The sequence below is a fragment of the Pogoniulus pusillus genome, chromosome 4, assembly GCF_015220805.1.
Source record: "Pogoniulus pusillus isolate bPogPus1 chromosome 4, bPogPus1.pri, whole genome shotgun sequence".
Classification (NCBI taxonomy): domain Eukaryota; kingdom Metazoa; phylum Chordata; class Aves; order Piciformes; family Lybiidae; genus Pogoniulus; species Pogoniulus pusillus.
The window spans coordinates 34,577,562-34,588,819 of record NC_087267.1 but is presented as its reverse complement, the minus strand read 5'-3'; positions in this window follow the sequence as shown (position 1 = coordinate 34,588,819).

Below are 11,258 nucleotides of genomic sequence, written 5' to 3'. Positions count from 1 at the left end.
ATTTATTTGTCTCAGGAAAAGGATTGAGATCATTGTTTTACAGACAAATGTGTCTAGCTGATCAATAATCTAGCCTCATCAGGCCATGGAAAGCATTTACTTGCTCTCGGTGACTGACAAAATTCTCTACTTCAATAGGCTGGCAAATGAGGACACATTAAATTACTTTCCTCCATGTATATATCTATGGATGAGAGATTTCAAGCTAACCTCCTTTATAGCACAGACTCATTTAACGGGTGACAGCTTTAGGCTTTTTCTTTGTTGGACAGTAGAGAGAATCGTGTTTTCTCTTCCATGTATTTCTCCTTCCTGCCTGGATCTGAACACAAACACTTCCCCTCTAAGTTCAACAGAAAGACTATACATTTTAAAAGGAAACACATTAATTCATATAAACACAAAGTTCTCTGATTATCTTGTGGTGACAGGACATAGTTTCAACAGGATGTAGTTTCAATACCTTGCCTATCCACCAAGCCTAACCTAAGGTATGTTTATGTGCTAATTTGAGCCTGGCTTGGCTGAGTCTAATCCGGGTGATTTCATAAGAGTGGGGGGGTGAGTAACACCCAAACTGTCACAGTTTACTTGGTAAAAAACCTTTTAAGAGAACCCCCAATGTTTTTTACGTGATGGTGTGTTAGATGCAGAGAGTTAGATGTACCTAGGTGTGGCAATCCTAGACACAAACACAGGCTGCTAGAGGACGAAATTATCAACAGTCCTGCAGAAAATGACTTGGGGGTTGCTGTGGATGAAAAGCTGGACATGAGGCAGCAATGGACACCTGTAGCTGAGAAGGCCATCGGCACTGTGGGTTGCATCAAAAGCAGGGCGGCCAGCAGATGGAGAGAGATGATTCTGCCCCTCTGCTTCGGTGAGACCTCACCTGAAGTGCTGCGTCCAGCTCTGGAGCCCTCAACACAGGAAGGACATAGACCTGATGGAGTAGGTCCAGAGGAGGGCCATGAAAATGACTGGGGGGCTGGAACACGCCCTCCTACAAGGACAGGCTGAGGGAGCTGGGGTTGTTCAGCCCGGAGAAGAGTCCAGTGAGACAGAATAGCATCCTTCCAGTGCCTGAAGGGGCTTTCACAAAGGCTGCAGAGGGACTGTTTCTAAAAACCTGCAGTGATAGGATGAGGAACAATGGCTTGAAATAAGAGTAGATTTAGGCTGAGTGTTATGAACAACTTCTTTGCCATGAGGGTGGTGGAACACTGAAACAGATTGCTCAGGGAGGTAGTCAAAGTCTCATTCCTGGACATATTCCAGATCAGGCTCAAGAAGAGTCTGAGCAACCTGATCTAAAGGAGGATGTCCCTGCTGACTGCAGGAGGGTTGAATCTTTGAAAGTCCCTTCCAACCCAAACCATTCTATGATTGTATGATCAAAGATTTACTTAATTTTACATTTTAATATAAAGTATCACCAACTTATGTTAAAAGATCTCACAACTTTTGAAAGGCAGCTCTGCAATTTCTCAAATAATATAACTGAGGCAGTTATACCCCTGTACTACATGGCTGAGTGGCTGAGTACAGGTTCCTATCCACATCATCTGTGCTGATAAGATAGTAAAATACTACAGGTCTGTGATTTGTAAATATCCAAATCAAGGGCACTGCTACATTTCCCCACTGCTCATGCAACAGAGTGCAGCAAAATGGAACAAAAAAAGCTCTTTGCAGCTCTGAATACAATGCATGGTTTAATAAATTAGCTGAATGTCTGGGGAAGTTAAAAGAAACAAGCTGGTTTGATCCAAGTTATAATTATTTTGCTTGTACAATTTCTGGCATTCCCAAAGCTTGTTTATGCCCATGTAATTCTTCCAAGTATATGCAAATTACTACTCTATGCATGACCTTGTCAGGCAGCCACACTGAGCATTTTGTTGTCTTTGAGAAAACTTCATTTTTATTCACACAGATAATTGTCACTAAATTGCTGCAGTGAAAATATCAAATCCCTGGGTCTGATGCTGTGTTACCCCAGATTTCGTAGTGATTTGTGAGCCATACAGCAACTGATAAAAACAATCAAGACAACAGGACTATACACATCTAATCTGATCAAGAAATTGTGTGCTGCATCTCAAAACAGATATCTCCGCTGCTACCTAAGACGTCACTGCAGTTCTTCAAGCCATGTTATGCTTCAAATCATTCCCTCTTCTATCGCTAGATGCTCTTATGAAAATTCTCTCTCCAGCCTTCCTGTGGGATGCCTTATGTATAAGACAGCAGCAATCAGGTTCCCCTCCCCCCCGTCTTCTCTTCTCCAGGCTGAACAACCCCAGCTCCTTCAGCTTGTCCTTAAAGCAGAGGAACTCCAACCCTTGGATAATCTTTGTGGCCCTCCTCTGCAGCTGCTCCCCTGCACATGTCTTAGGACTGAAGAACTTTCTATTTTGCCCTCTAGAATCATGCCTTTCACAGACCTTAAAAGTAGTACAGAAAAGGAAACTTTCCTCTGTGAGACAGCAGTCCTGTTTTAAGAACTATAGTTTTATCAGAGTAAATTGATGCAGAAGAAATCATGTTAGGTTCATTTAATTTTCATTTCTAGGTTTCAAAATTAGATGAATAATCTTCTTTATGAACATTAATACTGCATTGTAAATCTGATAGCATATATCTTTAGAGAAGTGTTAAGTGTATAATATTTAATTTGACATTCTTAAACATTGCTTGTATAGCTTAGATTTATATATATATTTACTGTTTCTGGTGGGGGAAAAAAAGTAATTTTCAGTTGATCCTAAATCATTAATGTTAAATAGCAAAAATTTCTTTGATAATAAAGTGCATTCTAAAGTTACATTTCTTCCCTTTACCCCTTTTGAGTCATTTCTGCCTCCAAGCTAAATTCAAGGTAAAATGGTCTCAGATTGGTCTCAGATGGTCTCACATGGAGAGGTGATAATGTTATACCCTGCTGAACTTCTTTTAGCTTCTTTCATTTTTAGTGCGTTTCTCCTCCCTTTTTTCCCCACAAAAGAGAAATAAAGCTTGTTAAACAAACAGATGCAGCAAGGCACTACTACATGCTCCCCAGCACCTACCAGAAAATACAGCAAAATAATAGGGGTGCCATGTTGGAGGACATCCAACAGAGCATTAAGACTTGTGTATTGTCTCACTGCTTGATAACAGAAACTTCACATTTATTATTACTGACAGAGAAACATATTATCTGAAAAAGATACTCAAAATATCTGTGGAAAGAGGATCCAAAATGTTGTTTGCAAGCATAGTTTATTCTTGCAAGCCAAGACACAGACAGAGGGAGATGAAAATGGAAGTGCAGATCTCAGCAGTACTCTGCTCTTCTACATCTCCAGCAATGCCAAATCTAATCAACTCCTTTCTGAACAGCCAAATCTTCTTCAGAAGACAGGCTTGCTTCTCCTCTCAGACTTATCATGCAACTGTTCTCCAGGAAGCTACTGCCTCCCAGTGAATTCCTGAGCTTCCATTTTCCACCTGAATTACACATTATTTATAGAACCATAACATGATCATCTCACCCATTTAACAGCCAGTGAAAACTAGTGAAAAAAAACCCCAAACCCCAAAGCTGGCTGATCAGATTTCCATACTGAAAGAATTAAAGCATTTAGGTTTTTCCACATTAATTTATGCTTCTGAGAGCTTGGGTTAAAACTACTAAGCCATCTCTTGATGATGCAGCTTGTAGTTTCAAAGCCAAAACAAGCTGAAGAGTTCATTTACTATGATTGTAAAACCTGGAATTGAATTATGAAAATGCATTTCTGGAAAGTAAAGGTCAGAGTTTTGAAGCACAGGGGGAATGCAGAAATCATGGAGAGTGATGGAAATAGTTTGAATTTAGAAGAAAGAATGCAGGAGAATTGCCTCTTTTCTGCAGTTTGCTTCTTCAGCATAGTCTTGATGATGAACAATGGGCTAGGTGCAATTCTCAGCTGCATGAAATAGGATCAGGATTTTATTGTTATTTGGTTCTCTCCACTGAATATATGCTATAGTAGTGCAGCTATGGGCTTTGAATCATAGAGTCATAGAATCATTGAAGTTGCAAAAGACCTCCAAGATCATCAGGTGAAACCACCAATCTAACACTGCCAAGTCCACCACTAAAACATGTCCCTAAGCACCACACCTGCACACTTTTTAAGTATCTCCAGGGATGGTAACTCTGCCACTTTTCTGGGCAGCCTGTTCAAATGAATGTTTTCTTGCTTCTTAACACTGTGCTAAAGAGTAACTTGTGCTACAATTTTCAGGCCAAATTCCTGGCTCATCTACTTGTGCCACAGTTTTGAAGAAGTCTTTGTAGGCACCAGAATTTGTCATGGCACCTATGCTGTAGTGGAAATCCCATGACTGTCACCCCACAGGTTACCATGTTAGATATCCTAGAGTGAGGTCCTACACCCATGTAAAGACCTGAGGTCCACCACTGTGCATACTACAGCCATACATTCTCATGCCATGCTCATTGCTTCTGTAGTCCAGCAGATCACTGTAAGGACCCTTGAGAGTGCAAGTGCACAACCACAGACATCCTTAAGACTGGCACAGGGTGATGTCAGACACACTCAGGATATAAGCACAAATGACAGGCAACTGGTTTGTCTTTCCTAAAATAAATCTTTCCTGGAGAGCTAGATAGAACCAGTTTTAGAGCACAGCAAAGAGAATGAAGAACATACTTCCAATATGAAATGTATCTCATGCTGGGGCAAGAAACAACGATGATAATGAGATGGTATAAACCAGTCATGCCTCCTGCTAGAATGAGAGTAAGGTAAATGCAGAAACAATGGAAGCGCTCCAGTCCTGCTGTGCTTGACAAAAGGTGCTCTGCCTGATCAGTTCTGCTGCAAATATGAAGTGCTGCCTCTATCATCTCCAACAGAAAAAGAGCACTGTTGTCTAGTTTGTCATTTGTCACATTCAGCAGCTGCAACTTGGAAACCACGTGTGGTTATCGTGGACTACATCACTGGGTTAAGAAATTTGTTGTTTCTTAAGTACAATGACTCCATGTGTGTGTTGTCTCATCCAGCCTTCCCACATGACAAGATAATTGCTACCAAAGCGGGTAGGAAGGATGAAGATGCAACTATGTATCTTAAAAATCTGCCCCAAACCAGCAGAGCATTTAGCCTACTTAATCACTAATCTGCACTTAGGCTTCAATATGACTGGTAGGAGGAACTGAAAATTAATGAAGACTACAGACATAGGCTCTTCCAAAGGCAGAGTCCACCTTACTTTCTCAGTTCTGAAGGTAGAATTAGAGAGGTAGCCTGGCACACAACAGCCTCTATGCATTAGTTGTCTTCAGCAGCAAGACACTAGAGTTTGCCTAACTGCATGGCCCAATTGGTGCTGCTGGGCAGTCAGTGTAGATCTAGCAGGCACCTGTCCAGTGCATTTGGAAGTCCTTGCTGGTCTGAATACATTCAGTATCAGAGGATCCCTCAATAACTAAGGAATGCACTGGGTTTCACTAGCATACAGTCAATTTTCTTCACAACTTGTATGGTGTTATGTTTTGCATCTTTGCTGTCAATAACACACTAATGTTCCAGCTTGCCCATCATCAAAGGTTTTTGTGCATCTCACACCACCCCACCAGAAATTAGGCTGGGTGTACAGTAGGATGAGGAGGGGGCACAGCTGGGACAGCTGCCCCAAAGTGACCAGAGGAATATTTGGTACTATACAATGTTCTGCCCAGCAACAAAAGCTGAAGAAAGTAGGAGGAAGCAGGGGGCAGTTAGAATGATGGCTCAGTTAGAATGATGGTGCTTGTCTTTCCAACTAACCATTACACAGGATGGAGCTCTGCTTTCCTGGAGATGGTTGCACACCTGCCTGGGCATGGGAGGCAGTGAATTAATTCCTTATTTTGCCTTGCTTGCACATGCAGGTTTTGCTTTACATACTAAACTGCTCATTTCAGCCCATGAGTTTTCTAACTTGTGCCCATTGATTGTCTTCCCCATCCCATTGTGGGGTGAGCAAGCAAGTGGTTTTTGCAGCTGAGCTGCCTTCTTGCACAACAAAATTTATTCTTCAACAGTCCAACATTTAATCTGTTTGTTTGGTTTGGTTGTACAAAGCATTGTAAAGGTGAAAGAAACACAGTGTTTCTTATGGGTCACATCATTTGACACTGAATTTTTGGACTTGAATGCCTAGCTTAGAAAGTGCTTACAAACTGAACTCAAAAAACCCTTCAAATTTTGTGCTATTTGCGGAGCTCTCCAGATCAAGAGAATGTCAATCGGCCTTCAATTGAAATGTTTATGCTATATGTGGATAGAAAGATGCACAGCTGTTCTTAGGGGATGTCAGAAAAGAACACACAACATCTGATTATTCAGTTTCTGTCTAGGCGTGCTCCTGCACAGCCCAAACAATTTCTGAAGCTACACAGGGATTACAGAATATAAGCGACAAGGACCTGACAAAACACCAATTCTTACAACTTCTTATCTTGTCAATTTGTCAATTTTTCAGATGGAAGGGATGAAACAAGCTTGAAAGAACTTCCTAACCGTATACAGAGACCATCAATGCCCTTAAAAGAGAAACAAGCCTTGTAGCCAGTCTGTATTGTTGTCTTTGAAGGACAATCGGAAAGAGCTAGAGGTTGCAATGTGAAAGGAAGATTAAAAGTACTTGTCCTGTCAAGAGAAGCACATCTGACAGCCATTTAAAGATAATGATAGCAGTCTACTAAAGGCAGGTGAAACAAAGGGACAAGGGAAAATGTGTCTAAATAAAAAGTAATGGTCATGAAGCTTAAAGGACTTAAAAATAATCACACATCAGGTCACTAACCAGTAAACAATAAAACCTTAAATGCCATTTCTCACAGAACTGAAGAGATATACATGAAAAGAACAATATTCTTCAACTCAAAGAGTAAATCAAAAGTATGCTTTTAACAAGGAGCAGCTCAACAGAGGGAAACAGAGAAACACTTTTGATTCACTCTTGATATGGCAGAGGGAAAGGTATTACCTCTCAAGACAATGAAAGCTAAGTCTTAGGGCCTTTTTATTTAACAAAAAGTAAAAGTAATGGAAAGAAACATATGGAGTTTGGGAAGTAATTCATACTTTATTTTGGTGGCTTGAGTGACAACTCCATCCAGCCAAACTGATATGTCTTAAGTGTTCTATGTAGCTAGAAAACCCAAACAGTATTCCCGACCAATCTGGTAACCATGAAGTGTAAGTCTTGTTTCAGAAGTTTGTTAATTTTCCCTCCTTCAGGCTGTGCTAAGAAGATACAAATGCAGATTTCTGGCAGACTACAGTTCACACACCAGATTCTCAGCTTTTATACATGGTTTCATCTTGTTGAACTCCACAGAGATGTGCAGATTCAGAGTAGCAGATGATCTTGTCCATCAAGCAAGTAATGGTGTTATATTTGTGGAAAGAACAGTTTATTTTAGGATTAGGAAAGGAAACTATTTCATGCAAGATTGAGCTAGCCTTGCAGAGTTTAGCTTTCAACATTTGCACACAGTAACTGGATTTGGTTCACCTACTCAAAATTCATAAATAAGATCTTGTTCAACAGATCTGGCCAAACTTCCTCAACAATTCAGAGAATTTTTCAGACTCAGGTCTGTTCCAGAATCAGAATATAAACCTGCTGGCACAGAAACCACTCACACAGGTTGGATAGACACTTCAGACAGGAAGAATTTATCATTTCAGCCTCTTTCTTTTTTATGATAAAGTAATAATTTTCTTGATTTTTTACTTAAATATGGGCAGTTTGATGCTACCTAGCAGACAGTAAAGGTTTGTACACACATATGCGTGTCAACTAATCCATGGGGGTGCTTTTGAATAACATTTGGTATATGAACCTTCTCAAAATCCCACATGTCTACTTTGGATGGAACCCACTTGGAAAATTCAAATGAGAAGCAAAAGGATTACTGTTGGAGTCATTATTTTAACAGGCTTGGATTAGTGAAACACACTGCCATAAAAATAATTCAATATTTCTCTTGAGAATTTAATACACAATTTTAGTATCCTTACTTGTCTGGTAATGTCTCTGTAAAGCTAGTCATAATCTCTGTCTTAGTTAAAGGATGTTCAAAATTAGATGGACAGAACCAAGAGCCTAAGTCTGTTTTCTGTCTGATCTGCTGTAATATGTTCTGAAGCTATTCTATATCCCACATACTATCTTGCTAGTTACTGTGTGGCTGTTTAAAAAACCATATTTTTCTTTGTTTTAGGAAGGATTAGAGAAGAATTTTCCTGCATGCTAAGTGCTACTTATGGAAGGATATTTTTTCAAACCTCAGTGTTTAGAAAACCTGCACAGTTTCTACCCAGGAAATACATGTAAACCACTTAATGGAACTAGTCACAGTAGTGCTTGCTTTGGTGTCCATTCCAGCATTTTGACTAGGAGCTGGTAGAAGACAGCTTGTGAAGAACAGTTCAAAATGCTTTGTTCATAGATTCATAGAATGGTTTAGGTTGGAAAGGACTTTAAAGATCATCTATTTCCAAGCTCCTGCTGCAGGCAGAGTCAGCTTCCACTAGACCAAGTCACTCAAGGCCTCATCCTACCTGACCTTGAACACCTCCAGGGAGGGGACATATGCGTCTTCCCTGGGCAGCCTGTTGCAGTGTCTCACCACTCTCACTGTAAAGAATTTATTCATAATCTCCAGACTAAATCTTGCTTCTTCCAGCCCAAAGCTATTGCCCCTTATCCTGTCACTACAAGCCTTGGTAAAAAGCCCCCTTTCCAGCTTCTAGATCCCTTCAGGAATTAAACTTAAGACCTAAGACCTTGACCTCACAGGTCTGATGTCTTTCTTCTTTGTATACCAAGGAATTGTGCCACAGCCTCTGTCTCATTGAGGATTTCATGGTATCCAATCCAAGAAGAAATTACTGCAGTCCAGCACAAATCAATGCTGTGTCTATCTAAATTATTGTTTACAGTAAGTGAACCAAGTGAGGGGTAGAATAACTATCAATAATCTGTAAAATAATTAACAACAAATGTTATTTTCCAAGTTCCTAATCACTCATCCATGCTTATAAGGATGACTTGTGGCCTTTCAGCCAGTTCTTCCTCTAGGCATACATGGCACCTAAGTCACAAAAGCTGCAAAACTACTTTTGTACTTTTGAAAAGGTTTCCCATTTTGAACTGAGTCAGACTTGTCCCTGAACTTTATGAGAGGTTCTCTGAAATGGATGAACATTGAAATGCCTTTGATATTATCATTCTCTCTGAGAGTAATAATTATAATTACCTCTTTTCTAATATCCTCTTTTGGCTTTAGTTCACCTAAGGCTATAAAACAGACTTGAAATTTATCCCAGGAACTGTTGGGAACTCTTAAGTATTTTAAGTCAATACCCAAATACAATCAGCTTTCTTAATGTGAATGAGAAGTCAAAGGACCTTTATGATGTTCTGGAAATATACTAGACTCTTATTCCTGTGAAATAACCTTGACTAGATGCCTGGACATTCTGGTGAGTGGCATAGTAAGAAGTTTTCTGTTTTCCTTCCTTCCTCCCACCATTTCATGCTTTTATGCTTCTCTTACTCCTATCCTTCTACACAGAATCTTCCTTTTCAAGTGAACTGAGCCTCTCACACATTCATAACTCTCCAAAACCTTACTCTCTTTTCTCTTTTTTGTTTCTAAACACTTCATATTCTTCATTTACAGCCACTGCTCTTCCTTCTGCAGTCAGAAACTGTTCTCAAGGACATTTTCCCATGAGTTCCTAATAATTAAGTGGTCTTATAAATGTTTCCTTAGAAGCAACTATTCCATCTCTACCATTCCTTGATAAAGACTGTCTTATCTTCTCATATTTTTGAGCTGTTGCTCTCTTTCAATTTTTAGGATTTGGCTTTAGGTTGGTCATTAAGGTGTCTAGAGTTCTACAGGTCAGTCCTTGCCTGCTGCTCTTGTTCTTCTGCATACTGTCACTCACCAAGAGTGATCAGAACACTTTTATTCTCAGGAGCCTCGATTTTACTTCTGTGTGGAGCTTCCACCTGTCATATTTTTAACACAGGATCATATGAAAGTTCATCTGAGAGGACATCCAGAGGTCTCTAATCCAATCTCCTGCTCTAAGCAAGGTCAGCTCTGAAGTCAGATCAGGCTGCTGAGGGCTTTATATAGTTGCATCTTAGAAACCTTCATGGAAGAAAACTCTGAAAGCTCTCTGGGAAGCCTGACGTAGTGCTGGACTGTTCTTGTGAATCAGTCTTGACATCTTGAAGAGTACTCAGACTGCTGCTTGTTTTTACTTCTCACTTACTATGTGTTCTTTCTTCTCATCAAGTTATATCTCCTGAGGGCTGGTGCTACACAAACACTTAGAGACAGAATTCTGTGTGTAGGAATTAATTTATGTGGATTGTGGCATAGGATCATGCAAAGGACATGGAGGGATTGCATCTGTCTGGTGGCAAGAGTCTCCATTGCAAGGGTTCTCACAGTAGCATCTTCAGCCAGATAGAGAGAGGACTTCCTGCTATGCTGTTCTGCTCATTTCGTATAATCCAGCTGACCTGTATGTGACCACTTCAGCACAGGTCTAATAAATTGTTATTGATTGCCTCCACTAAACAAAAAAGGCCTCCAAAATACCTTACCAAAGAGACATTCTACGTGACCATTTCTGCATCCGTAGGAGCACTTGGTATTGACTGTTTACATGTTTTGTCCACGTACAATTTGATCAATCCTGCAGCAAGAACCTCTGTGACACTCCACCCACAATAGATTAATCAATAAATTTAAGCAAATAAATTAGACTTGACTCAGCAGGAGCTGCTGAGTGGAATATCCAGGGCTGCCTGCAATTCCCACCCAGAGAGCCCTTGCAACAATCAATAAATTACTTCATTTTCAAGCTGGCTGGGGCTTCAGAAAATCACCTAGGCTTTTTTTATTCTCTGTTGAAAAGTGATGATGACAGTGAGATCAATTCCTAAACTTCCATGAGATGGAGGAATAATAAAGTCCTGGGAGTCTTTTGCTGTCACTGTATATGTCTTGGTCATTCCAACAAACCATGTACTTCTCCAGGAGCTAAGTGGAAGTCTCCAGCTGGGATTCAATTTAGCAAATCAGTTTACTATAGCAATATCGTATTGACACAAGCATATAAATGGATTTTCTTTGGCAGTTTTAGTGTTTTTAACTATGTATAAAGATGGACATTTTACTAATG